The 13,021-nt window shown below is 46.6% G+C and overlaps 1 protein-coding gene across 3 annotated transcripts in view; it reads right to left on the bottom strand.

Moving 5' to 3' along the window:
* MAPRE3 (microtubule associated protein RP/EB family member 3) overlaps positions 1-12,449 on the bottom strand; it is a 146,610-nt gene extending 134,161 nt beyond the window's left edge. The window contains exon 1 of one of the 3 annotated variants that reach the window (XM_069728544.1): positions 12,074-12,449. The gene's annotated coding sequence lies outside the window, so the exon portion shown is untranslated. The remainder of the gene's footprint in view (positions 1-12,073) is intronic. The other 2 variants (XM_069728542.1, XM_069728545.1) reach the window with 2 other exon arrangements.
* Between the last annotated feature and the right edge of the window lie 572 nt (positions 12,450-13,021).

Genomic DNA, 13,021 nt, shown 5'->3' with positions numbered 1-13,021 from the left:
AAAGTTGACCAGCAATTTCTCATTTTTACACTATTTTTTTTTAGGGACCACGTCTCATTTGAAGTCATTTTGAGGGGTCTATATGATAGAAAATGCCCAAGTGTGACACCATTCTAAAAACTGCACCCCTCAAGGTGCTCAAAACCACATTCAAGAAGTTTATTAACCCTTCAGGTGTTTAATAGGAATTTTTGGAATGTTTAAATAAAAATGAACATTTAACTTTTTTACATAAAAAATTTACTTCAGCTCCAATTTGTTTTATTTTACCAAGGGTAACAGGAGAAATTGGACCCAAAAAGTTGTTGTCCAATTTGTCCTGAGTACGCTGATACCCCATATGTGGCAGTAAACCACTGTTTGGGCGCATGGGAGAGCTCGGAAGGGAAGGAGCGCTATTTGACTTTTCAATGCAAAATTGACAGGAATTGAGATGGGACGCCATGTTGCGTTTGGAGAGCCACTGATGTGCCTAAACATTGAAACCCCCCCACAAGTGACACCATTTTGGAAAGTAGACCCCCTAAGGAACTTATCTGGATGTGTGGTGAGCACTTTGACCCACCAAGTGCTTCACAGAAGTTTATAATGCAGAACCGTAAAAATAAAAAATCATATTTTTTCACAAAAATTATATTTTTGCCCCCAATTTTTTATTTTTCCAAGGGTAAGAGAAGAAATTGGACCTCAAAAGTTGTTGTCCAATTTGTCCTGAGTACGCTGATACCCCATATGTGGCAGTAAACCACTGTTTGGGCGCATGGGAGAGCTCGGAAGGGAAGGAGCGCAGTTTGACTTTTCAATGCAAAATTGACAGAAATTGAGATGGGACGCCATGTTGCGTTTGGAGAGCCACTGATGTGCCTAAACATTGAAACCCCCCACAAGTGACACCATTTTGGAAAGTAGACCCCCTAAGGAACTTATCTAGAGGTGTGGTGAGCACTTTGACCCACCAAGTGCTTCACAGAAGTTTATAGTGCAGAACCGTAAAAATAAAAAATCATATTTTTTCACAAAAATTATATTTTTGCCCCCAATTTTTTATTTTTCCAAGGGTAAGAGAAGAAATTGGACCTCAAAAGTTGTTGTCCAATTTGTCCCGAGTACGCTGATACCCCATATGTGGCAGTAAACCACTGTTTGGGCGCATGGGAGAGCTCGGAAGGGAAGGAGCGCCGTTTGACTTTTCAATGCAAAATTGACAGGAATTGAGATGGGACGCCATGTTGCGTTTGGAGAGCCACTGATGTGCCTAAACATTGAAACCCCCCACAAGTGACACCATTTTGGAAAGTAGACCCCCTAAGGAACTTATCTGGATGTGTGGTGAGCACTTTGACCCACCAAGGGCTTCACAGAAGTTTATAATGCAGAGCCATAAAAATAAAACAAAATTTTTTTCCCACAAAAATTATTTTTTAGCCCCCAGTTTTGTATTTTCCCTAGGGCAACAGGAGAAATTGGACCCCAAAAGTTGTTGTCCAATTTGTCCTGAGTACGCTGATACCCCATATGTGGGGGGGAACCACCGTTTGGGCGCATGGGAGTGTTCGGAAGGGAAGGAGCGCCATTTGGAATGCAGACTTAGATGGAATGGTCTGCAGGCGTCACATTGCGTTTGCAGAGCCCCTAATGTACCTAAACAGTAGAAACCCCCCACAAGTGACACCATTTTGGAAAGTAGACCCCCTAAGGAACTCATCTTGATGTGTTGTGAGAGCTTTGAACCCCCAAGTATTTCACTACAGTTTATAACGCAGAGCCATGCAAATAAAAAATATTTTTTTTTCCACAAAAATTATATTTTAGCCCCCAGTTTTGTATTTTTCCAAGGTTAGCAGGAGAAATTGGACCCTAAATGTTGTTGTCCAATTTGTCCTGAGTACGCTGATACCCGATATGTGGGGGGGAACCACCGTTTGGGCGCATGGGAGGGCTCGGAAGGGAAGGAGCATCATTTGGAATGCAGACTTAGATGGATTGGTCTGCAGGCGTCACATTGCGTTTGCAGAGCCCCTAATGTACCTAAACAGTAGAAACCCCCCACAAGTGACCCCATATTGGAAACTAGACCCCTCAATGAACTTATCTAGATGTGTTGTGAGAACTTTGAACCCTCAAGTGTTTCACTACAGTTTATAACGCAGAGCCGTGAAAATAAAAAATCTTTTTGTTTTCCCACAAAAATTATTTTTTAGCCCCCAGTTTTGTATTTTCCCAAGGGTAAAGAAATTGGTCCACAAAAGTTGTTGTCCAATTTGTCCTGAGTACGCTGATACCCCATATGTTGGGGTAAACCCCTGTTTGGGCACACAGGAGAGCTCGGAAGGGAAGGAGCACTGTTTTACTTTTTCAACGCAGAATTGGCTGGAATTGAGATCGGACGCCATGTCGTGTTTGGAGAGCCCCTGATGTGCCGAAACAGTGGAAACCCCCCAATTATAACTGAAACCCTAATCTAAACACACCCCTAACCCTAATTCCAACGGTAACCCTAACCACACCTCTAACCCTGACACACCCCTAACCCTAATCCCAACCCTATTCCCAACTGTAAATGTAATCTAAACCCTAACCCTAACTTTAGCCCCAACCCTAACTGTAGCCCCAACCCTAACCCTAACCCTAGCCCTAACCCTAACCCTAGCCCTAACCCTAACCCTAGCCCTAACCCTAGCCCTAACCCTAGCCCTAGCCCTAACCCTAGCCCTAACCCTAGCCCTAAACCTAGCCCTAGCCCTAACCCTAGCCCTAACCCTAGCCCTAGCCCTAACCCTAACCCTAGCCCTAGCCCTAACCCTAGCCCTAACCCTAGCCCTAATGGGAAAATGGAAATAAATACATTTTTTTTTATTTTTCCCTAACTAAGGGGGTGATGAAGGGGGGTTTGATTTACTTTTATAGCGAGTTTTTTAGCGGATTTTTATGATTGGCAGCCGTCACACACTGAAAGACCGTTTTTATTGCAAAAAATATTTTTTGCAATACCACATTTTGAGAGCTATAATTTTTCCATATTTTGGTCCACAGAGTCATGTGAGGTTTTGTTTTTTGCGGGACGAGTTGACGTTTTTATTGAAAACATTTTTGGGCACGTGACATTTTTTTATCGCTTTTTATTCCGATTTTTGTGAGGAAGAATGACCAAAAGCCAGCTATTCATGAATTTCTATTGGGGGAGGCGTTTATACCGTTCCGCGTTTGGTAAAATTGATAAAGCAGTTTTATTCTTCGGGTCAGTACGATTACAGCGATACCTCATTTATATCATTTTTTTATGGTTTGGTGCTTTTATACGATAAAAACTATTTTACAGAAAAAATAATTATTTTTGCATCGCTTTATTCTCAGGACTATAACTTTTTTATTTTTTTGCTGATGATGCTGTATGGCGGCTCTTTTTTTGCGGGACAATATGACGCTTTCAGCGGTACCATGGTTATTTATATCTGTCCTTTTGATCGCGTGTTATTCCACTTTTTGTTCGGCGGTATGATAATAAAGCGTTGTTTTTTGCCTCGTTTTTTTTTTTTTTTTTCTTACGGTGTTTACTGAAGGGGTTAACTAGTGGGACAGTTTTATAGGTCGGGTCGTTACGGACGCGGCGATACTAAATATGTGTACTTTTATTGGTTTTTTTTTTTTATTTAGATGAAGAAATGTATTTATGGGAATAATATTTTTTTTTTTTTTTCATTATTTTGGAATATTTTTTTTAATTTTTTTTACACATTTGGAAATTTTTTTTTTACTTTTTTACTTTGTCCCAGGGGGGGACATCACAGATCAGTGATCTGACAGTTTGCACAGCACTCTGTCAGATCACTGATCTGACATGCAGCGCTGCAGCCTTCACAGTGCCTGCTCTAAGCAGGCTCTGTGAAGCCACCTCCCTCCCTGCAGGACCCGGATCCGCGGCCATCTTGGATCCGGGGCTCGAGCAGGGAGGGAGGTGAGGAGACCCTCGCAGCAACGCGATCACATCGCGTTGCTGCGGGGGGCTCAGGGAAGCCCGCAGGGAGCCCCCTCCCTGCGCGGTGCTTCCCTGCACCGCCGGCACATCGCGATCATCTTTGATCGCGGTGTGCCAGGGGTTAATGTGCCGGGGGTGGTCCGTGACCGCTCCTGGCACATAGTGCCGGATGTCAGCTGCGATAAGCAGCTGACACCCGGCCGCGATCGGCCGCGCTCCCCCCGTGAGCGCGGCCGATCGGCTATGACGTACTATCCCGTCCAGGGTCAGATAAGCCCAGGGCACCTCGACGGGATAGTACGTCTAGTGTCACAGAGGGGTTAAGCTGCAAAAACAGAAAAAACCCATCCGAGAAATTGCTACAATATTAGGAGTGGCAAAATCTACAGTTTGGTCCATCCCGAGAAAGAAAGAAAGCACTGGTGAACTCATCAATGCAAAAAGACCTGGGCGCCCACGGAAGATAACAGTGGTGGATGATCGCAGAATAATCTCCATGGTGAAGAGAAACCCCTTCACAACAGCCGACCAAGTGACCAACACTCTCCAGGAGGTCGGCGTATCAATATCCAAATCCACCATAAAGAGAAGACTGCATGAAAGTAAATCCAGAGGGTTCACTGCACGGTGCAGCCACTCATAAGCATCAAGAAGAAAAAGGCTAAAAAACATCTAAAAATGCCGCACAGTTCTGGAAGAACATTCTATGGACAGATGAAACCAAGATTAACCTCTACCAGAATGATGGAAAGAGAAAAGTATGGCGAAGGCGTGGTAGAGCTCATGATCCAAAGCATACCACATCATCTGTAAAACACGGCGGAGGCAGTGTGATGGCGCGGGCATGCATGGCTGCCAGTGGCACTGGGTCACTAGTGTTTATTGATGATGTGACACAGGACAGAAGCAGCCGAATAAATTCTGAGGTCTTCAGAGCCGCCATACTGTGTGCTCAGATCCAGCCAAATGCAGCCAACTGATTGGTCGTCGTTTCGTACTACAGATGGACCATGACCCAAACCATAAAGCCAAAGCAACCCAGGAGTTTATTAAAGCAAAGAAGTGGAATATTCTTGAATGGTCGAGTCAGTCACCTGATCTCAACCCCATTGAGCAGCATTTCACTTATTAAAGACTAAACTTCAGACAGAAAGGCCCAGAAACAAACAGCAACTGGAAACCACCGCAGTGAAGGCAGAGCATCAAAAAGGAGGAAACACATCATCTGGTGATGTCCATGAGTTCAAGACTTCAGGCAGTCATTGCCAACAAAGGGTTTTCAACCAAGTACTAGATATGAACATTTTATTTAAAATTATTTAATCTGTCCAATTACTTTTGGTCCTTTTAAAAACATGGTGGCACATGTTAAGGAGCTGAAACTCCTAAACCCTTCATCCAATTTTAATGTGGATACCCTCAAATGAAAGCTGAAAGTCTGAACTTCAACTGCATCTGAATTGTTTTGTTTAAAATTCATTGTGGTAATTTCTATAACCAAAATTGGAAAAATATTGTCTTTGTCCAAATATATATGGACTTAACTGTATGTGTTTTCTACCAGTGCATTTTTCCACCATTTTACACTGGTGGTCTAAGCTGTCACCTTTTGCTCACCTCTTACCTTGTGTGTATGTATATATACTTTTCTAATAAAATTTTGTACTAATTTATAATAAACCCCTATCAGGTATGGACTTTGTGCACAGTTACACTGAGTACATGAATATTATTCTATTGATATTATCAATTGATCCATCCCCTTTTGTTGTTGGTTTACATCTGATCCTATGGTATTGTGCAGTGTCAGTGTACCACATTGTGCAATGTCTCTTTACCACGTTGTGCAGTATCAGCACATCACAATGGGCAATAACATGTCTCACTATGTGTTGCAGTGTCAGTGTATCACACACATGTTGTGCAGTATCAGGGTATCACTAGACGTTGTGTTGTGCAGTGTCAGTGTACGGCATGGTGCAGTGCCAGTGTCTCATGTTGTGCAGTGTCAGTGTACCACGGTGTATTGTGTTGTGCAATGTCAGCATAACGTTGTGCAGTGGAGGTGTATCACATTCTTTCGTACAGTGTCAGTGTATGATGTTATGTAGTGTCAGTGTATCACGTTGTGCAGTGTCAGTGTATCACATTGTGCAGTGTCAGTGTATCACATTGTGCAGTGCCAGTGTATCACATTGTGCAGTGTGTCACATTGTGTTGTACAGTGTCAGTGTATCACGTTGTGCAGTGTCAGTATCACATTGTGCAGTGTCAGTATCACATTGTGCAGTGTCAGTATCACATTGTGCAGTGTCAGTATCACATTGTGCAGTGTCAGTATCACATTGTGCAGTGTCAGTATCACATTCTGCAGTGTCAGTATCACATTCTGCAGTGTCAGTATCACATTCTGCAGTGTCAGTGTATCACATTATTATGCAGTGTCAGTGTATCACATTATTATGTAGTGTCAGTGTATCACATTGTGCAGTGTCAGTGTATCACATTGTGCTGTGCAGCGTCAGTATCACATTGTGCTGTGCAGTGTCAGTATCACATTGTGCTGTGCAGTGTCAGTGTATCATGTTGTCAGTGTGTCACGTTGTGTTGTGCAGTGTCAATGTGTCACGTTGTCAGTGTATCACGTTGTGTTGTGCTGTGTCAATGTGTCACGTTGTCAGTGTATCACGTTGTGTTGTGCAGTGTCAGTGTGTCACATTGTGCTGTGCAGTGTCACATTGTATTGTGCAGTGTCAGTGTCACATTGTGTTGTGCAGTGTTAGTGTGTCACGTTGCCAGTGTGTCATGTTGTGTTGTGCATGGTCAGTGTGTCACGTTGTCAGTGTGTCACGTTGTGTTGTGCAGTGTCTCACATTGTGCTGTGCAGTGTCAGTGTATCACGTTGTCAGTGTCACGTGCTGTGCAGTGTCAGTGTGTCACGTTGTCAGTGTCACGTTGTGTTGTACAGTGTCAGTGTATCACGTTGTGCAGTGTGTCACGTTGTGTTGTGCAGTGTCAGTGTCAAATTCTGCTGTGCAGTATCAGTGTGTCACGCTGTGTTGTGCTGTGTCAGTGTGTCACGTTGTGTTGTACAGTGTCAGCGTATCACGTTGTGTTGTACAGTGTCAGTGTCACATTGTGCTGTGCACTGTCAGTGTATCACATGGTCAGTGTGTCACGTTGTGTTGTGCAGTGTCAGTGTATCACGTTGTCAGTGTGTCACGTTGTGTTGTGCAGTGTCTCACATTGTGCTGTGCAGTGTCAGTGTATCACGTTGTCAGTGTGTCACGTTGTGTTGCGCAGTGTCAGTGCATCACATTGTGCTGTGCAGTGTCAGTGTATCACGTTGTCAGTGTCACGTTGTGTTGTGCAGTGTCACATTGTGCTGTGCAGTGTCAGTGTATCACATTGTGCTGTGCAGTGTCAGTATCACATTTGCTGTGCAGTGTCAGTGTATCACGTTGTCAGTGTCTCACACATCGTGTTGTGCAGTGTCAGTGTGTCATGTTGTGTTGTGCAGTGTCAGTGTTCCACGTTGTGTTGTGCAGAGTCGTTGTGTTGTGCAGAGTCAGTATGTCACATTGTGTTGTGCTGTGTCAGTGTGTCACGTTGTGTTGTGCAGTGTCAGTATCACATTGTGCTGTGCTGTGTCAGTGTATCACGTTGTCAGTGTGTCACACATTGTGTTGTGCAGTGTCAGTGTGTCATGTTGTGTTGTGCAGTGTCAGTGTTCCACGTTGTGTTGTGCAGAGTCGTTGTGTTGTGCAGAGTCAGTATGTCACATTGTGTTGTGCTGTGTCAGTGTGTCACGTTGTGTTGTGCAGTGTTAGTCTAACCTTGTGCTGTGCACTGTCAGTGTATCACGTTGTCACTGTGTCACGTTGTGTTGTGCAGTGTCAGTGTAACATGTGCAATGTTCAGTGTATCATGTCAGTGTGTCACATTGTGCTGTGCACTGTCAGTGTATCACGTTGTCAGTGTGTCACATTGTGTTGTACAGTGTCAGTGTGTCACGTTGTGTTGTGCAGTGTCACACTGTGCTGTGCTGTGTCAGTGTATCACGTTGTCAGTGTGTCACATTGTGTTGTGTCAGTGTGTCACGTTGTGTTGTGCAGTGTCAGTGTATCACGTTACGTTGTGCTGTGTCAGTGTCACATTGTGCTGTGCAGTGTCAGTGTATCACGTCAGTGTGTCACGTTGTGTTGTGCATTGTCAGTGTGTCACGTTGTGTTGTGCAGTGTCAGTGTAGCATTGCGGTGTACAGTGTCAGTGTATCATGTTGTCAGTGTGTTACGTTGTGTTGTGTAGTGTCAGTGTAACATTGCGCTGTGCAGTGTCAGTGTATCACTTTGTCAGTGTGTCACATTGTGTTGTGCAGTGTCAGTGTGTCACGTTGTGTTGTGCAGTGTCTGTGTCACGTTGTGCTGTGCACGGTCAGTGAGTCACGTTGTGTTGTGCAGTGTCAGTGTGTCACGTTGTGTTGTGCAGTGTCAGTGTGTCACGTTGCGTTGTGCAGTGTCAGTGTGTCACGTTGTGTTGTGCAGTGTCAGTGTATCACGTTGTCAGTGTGTCACGTTGTGTTGTGCAGTGTCAGTGTATCACGTTGTCAGTGTGTCACGTTGTGTTGTGCAGTGTCAGTGTGTCACGTTGTGTTGTGCAGTGTCAGTGTATCACGTTGTCAGTGTGTCACGTTGTGTTGTGCAGTGTCAGTGTATCACGTTGTCAGTGTGTCACGTTGTGTTGTGCAGTGTATCACGTTGTCAGTGTGTCACGTTGTGTTGTGCAGTGTCAGTGTGTCACGTTGTGTTGTGCAGTGTCAGTGTATCACGTTGTCAGTGTGTCACGTTGTGTTGTGCAGTGTCAGTGTATCACGTTGTCAGTGTGTCACGTTGTGTTGTGCAGTGTCAGTGTATCACGTTGTCAGTGTGTCACGTTGTGTTGTGCAGTGTCAGTGTATCACGTTGTCAGTGTGTCACGTTGTGTTGTGCAGTGTCAGTGTATCACGTTGTCAGTGTGTCACGTTGTGTTGTGCAGTGTCAGTGTGTCACGTTGTGTTGTGCAGTGTCAGTGTAACATTGTGCTGTGCACGGTCAGTGTGTCACGTTGTCAGTGTGTCATGTTGTGTTGTGCAGTGTCAGTGTGTCACGTTGTGTTGTGCAGTGTCAGTGTATCATGTTGTCAGTGTGTCACGTTGTGTTGTGCAGTGTCAGTGTATCACGTTGTCAGTGTGTCACGTTGTGTTGTGCAGTGTCAGTGTATCACGTTGTCAGTGTGTCACGTTGTTTTGCAGTGTCAGTGTATCACGTTGTCAGTGTGTCACGTTGTGTTGTGCAGTGTCAGTGTATCACGTTGTCAGTGTGTCACGTTGTGTTGTGCAGTGTCAGTGTATCACGTTGTCAGTGTGTCACGTTGTGTTGTGCAGTGTCAGTGTGTCACGTTGTGTTGTGCAGTGTCAGTGTATCACGTTGTCAGTGTGTCAGTTGCGTTGTGCAGTGTCAGTGTGTCACGTTGTGTTGTGCAGTGTCAGTGTATCACGTTGTCAGTGTGTCACGTTGTGTTGTGCAGTGTCAGTGTATCACGTTGTCAGTGTGTCACGTTGTTTTGCAGTGTCAGTGTATCACGTTGTCAGTGTGTCACGTTGTGTTGTGTAGTGTCAGTGTAACATTGCGCTGTGCAGTGTCAGTGTATCACTTTGTCAGTGTGTCACATTGTGTTGTGCAGTGTCAGTGTGTCACGTTGTGTTGTGCAGTGTCTGTGTCACGTTGTGCTGTGCACGGTCAGTGAGTCACGTTGTGTTGTGCAGTGTCAGTGTGTCACGTTGTGTTGTGCAGTGTCAGTGTGTCACGTTGTGTTGTGCAGTGTCAGTGTGTCACGTTGCGTTGTGCAGTGTCAGTGTGTCACGTTGTGTTGTGCAGTGTCAGTGTAACATTGTGCTGTGCAGTGTCAGTGTAACATTGTGCTGTGCACGGTCAGTGTGTCACGTTGTCAGTGTGTCACGTTGTGTTGTGCAATGTCAGTGTGCCACGTTGTGTTGTGCAGTGTCAGTGTAACATTGTGCTGTGCACGGTCAGTGTGTCACGTTGTCAGTGTGTCACGTTGTGTTTTGCAGTGTCAGTGTGTCACGTTGTGTTGTGCAGTGTCAGTGTATCACGTTGTCAGTGTGTCACGTTGTGTTGTGCAGTGTCAGTGTATCACGTTGTCAGTGTGTCACGTTGTGTTGTGCAGTGTCAGTGTGTCACGTTGTGTTGTGCAGTGTCAGTGTATCACGTTGTCAGTGTGTCACGTTGTGTTGTGCAGTGTCAGTGTATCACGTTGTCAGTGTGTCACGTTGTGTTGTGCAGTGTATCACGTTGTCAGTGTGTCACGTTGTTTTGCAGTGTCAGTGTATCACGTTGTCAGTGTGTCACGTTGTGTTGTGCAGTGTCAGTGTATCACGTTGTCAGTGTGTCACGTTGTGTTGTGCAGTGTCAGTGTATCACGTTGTCAGTGTGTCACGTTGTGTTGTGCAGTGTCAGTGTATCACGTTGTCAGTGTGTCACGTTGTGTTGTGCAGTGTCAGTGTGTCACGTTGTGTTGTGCAGTGTCAGTGTAACATTGTGCTGTGCACGGTCAGTGTGTCACGTTGTCAGTGTGTCACGTTGTGTTGTGCAGTGTCAGTGTGTCACGTTGTGTTGTGCAGTGTCAGTGTATCATGTTGTCAGTGTGTCACGTTGTGTTGTGCAGTGTCAGTGTATCACGTTGTCAGTGTGTCACGTTGTGTTGTGCAGTGTCAGTGTATCACGTTGTCAGTGTGTCACGTTGTTTTGCAGTGTCAGTGTATCACGTTGTCAGTGTGTCACGTTGTGTTGTGCAGTGTCAGTGTATCACGTTGTCAGTGTGTCACGTTCTGTTGTGCAGTGTCAGTGTATCACGTTGTCAGTGTGTCACGTTGTGTTGTGCAGTGTCAGTGTGTCACGTTGTGTTGTGCAGTGTCAGTGTAACATTGTGCTGTGCACGGTCAGTGTGTCACGTTGTCAGTGTGTCACGTTGTGTTGTGCAGTGTCAGTGTGTCACGTTGTGTTGTGCAGTGTCAGTGTATCACGTTGTCAGTGTGTCACGTTGTGTTGTGCAGTGTCAGTGTATCACGCTGTCAGTGTGTCACGTTGTTTTGCAGTGTCAGTGTATCACGTTGTCAGTGTGTCACGTTGTGCAGTGTCAGTGTATCACGTTGTCAGTGTGTCACGTTGTGTTGTGCAGTGTCAGTGTATCACGTTGTCAGTGTGTCACGTTGTGTTGTGCAGTGTCAGTGTGTCACGTTGTGTTGTGCAGTGTCAGTGTATCACGTTGTCAGTGTGTCAGTTGCGTTGTGCAGTGTCAGTGTGTCACGTTGTGTTGTGCAGTGTCAGTGTATCACGTTGTCAGTGTGTCACGTTGTGTTGTGCAGTGTCAGTGTGTCACGTTGTCAGTGTGTCACGTTGTGTTGTGCAGTGTCAGTGTGTCACGTTGTGTTGTGCAGTGTCAGTGTATCACGTTGTCAGTGTGTCACGTTGTGTTGTGCAGTGTCAGTGTGTCACGTTGTGTTGTGCAGTGTCAGTGTATCACGTTGTCAGTGTGTCATGTTGTGTTGTGCAGTGTCAGTGTGTCACGTTGTGTTGTGCAGTGTCAGTGTATCACGTTGTCAGTGTGTCACGTTGTGTTGTGCAGTGTCAGTGTATCACGTTGTCAGTGTGTCAGTTGCGTTGTGCAGTGTCAGTGTATCACGTTGTCAGTGTGTCACGTTGTGTTGTGCAGTGTCAGTGTATCACGTTGTCAGTGTGTCAGTTGCGTTGTGCAGTGTCAGTGTGTCACGTTGTCAGTGTGTCAGTTGCGTTGTGCAGTGTCAGTGTGTCACGTTGTGTTGTGCAGTGTCAGTGTGTCAGTTGCGTTGTGCAGTGTCAGTGTGTCACGTTGTGTTGTGCAGTGTCAGTGTATCACGTTGTCAGTGTGTCACGTTGTGTTGTGCAGTGTCAGTGTGTCACGTTGTCAGTGTGTCACGTTGTGTTGTGCAGTGTCAGTACCTGACGCTGTGTTGTCGCGCTGTACAGATGCTGTGTCACGCTGTGTCAGTTGTGCACTCACCGCGCTGTGTGGATCACGCTTCCTCCATACACCCGGTCTCCGTGCTCCCGGTTCGTTAGGTCCCTGCTCCCCGCCTGTCTCACCGGATCCCGGTCAGGCCGCCGCAATGTGCGGCTCCAACGCACAGAGGACTGCGCATGTGCAAGACCGGAGCCGAGCCTGGAAGGGAGGGGGTGCACTATACGGGAGGGGGTGACTGGAGCGGTACAGAGGAACGGAGGAGGATGCTGAAGGGGCACAAGGGAGGAGGAACAGGAGCTGGAGAAATGAAGAAGGAGGTGACCCAAGATATGAGGGGATACAGACAATGGATGCAAGAGGGGAGGACCAGAGAGTAGAGGATACAGAAGAGGAGGAATGAGGTGTGAGAGAAAGGGGAGACCCAAGATGTGGAGTGGATCCAATAGGACGACCCGGGGGCAGAGTGGATACAAGAGGGGGACCCGAGGGCAGAGTGGATATAAGAGGGGGACCCGAGGGTAGAGCTGATACAAGAAGGGGACCCGAGGGCAGAGTGGATACAAGAGGGGGACCCGGGGGCAGAGTGGATATAAGAGGGGGACCCGAGGGCAGAGTGGATATAAGAGGGGGACCCGAGAGCAGAGTGGATACAAGAGGGGGACCCGAGGGCAGAGTGGATACAAGAGGGGGACCCGAGGGCAGAGTGGATACAAGAGGGGGACCCGAGGGCAGAGTGGATACAAGAGGGGGACCCGGGGGCAGAGTGGATACAAGAGGGGGACCCGAGGGCAGAGTGGATACAAGAGGGGGACCCGAGGGCAGAGTGGATACAAGACGGGGACCCGAGGGCAGAGTGGATACAAGAGGGGGACCCGGGCGAGAGTGGATACAAGAGGGGGACCCGGGGGCAGAGTGGATACAAGAGGGGGACCCGGGGGCAGAGTGGATACAAGAGGGGGACCCGGGGGCAGAGTGGATACAAGAGGG

The sequence above is a fragment of the Ranitomeya imitator genome, chromosome 5, assembly GCF_032444005.1.
Source record: "Ranitomeya imitator isolate aRanImi1 chromosome 5, aRanImi1.pri, whole genome shotgun sequence".
Classification (NCBI taxonomy): domain Eukaryota; kingdom Metazoa; phylum Chordata; class Amphibia; order Anura; family Dendrobatidae; genus Ranitomeya; species Ranitomeya imitator.
This window is presented reverse-complemented; position numbering and strand designations above follow the sequence as displayed.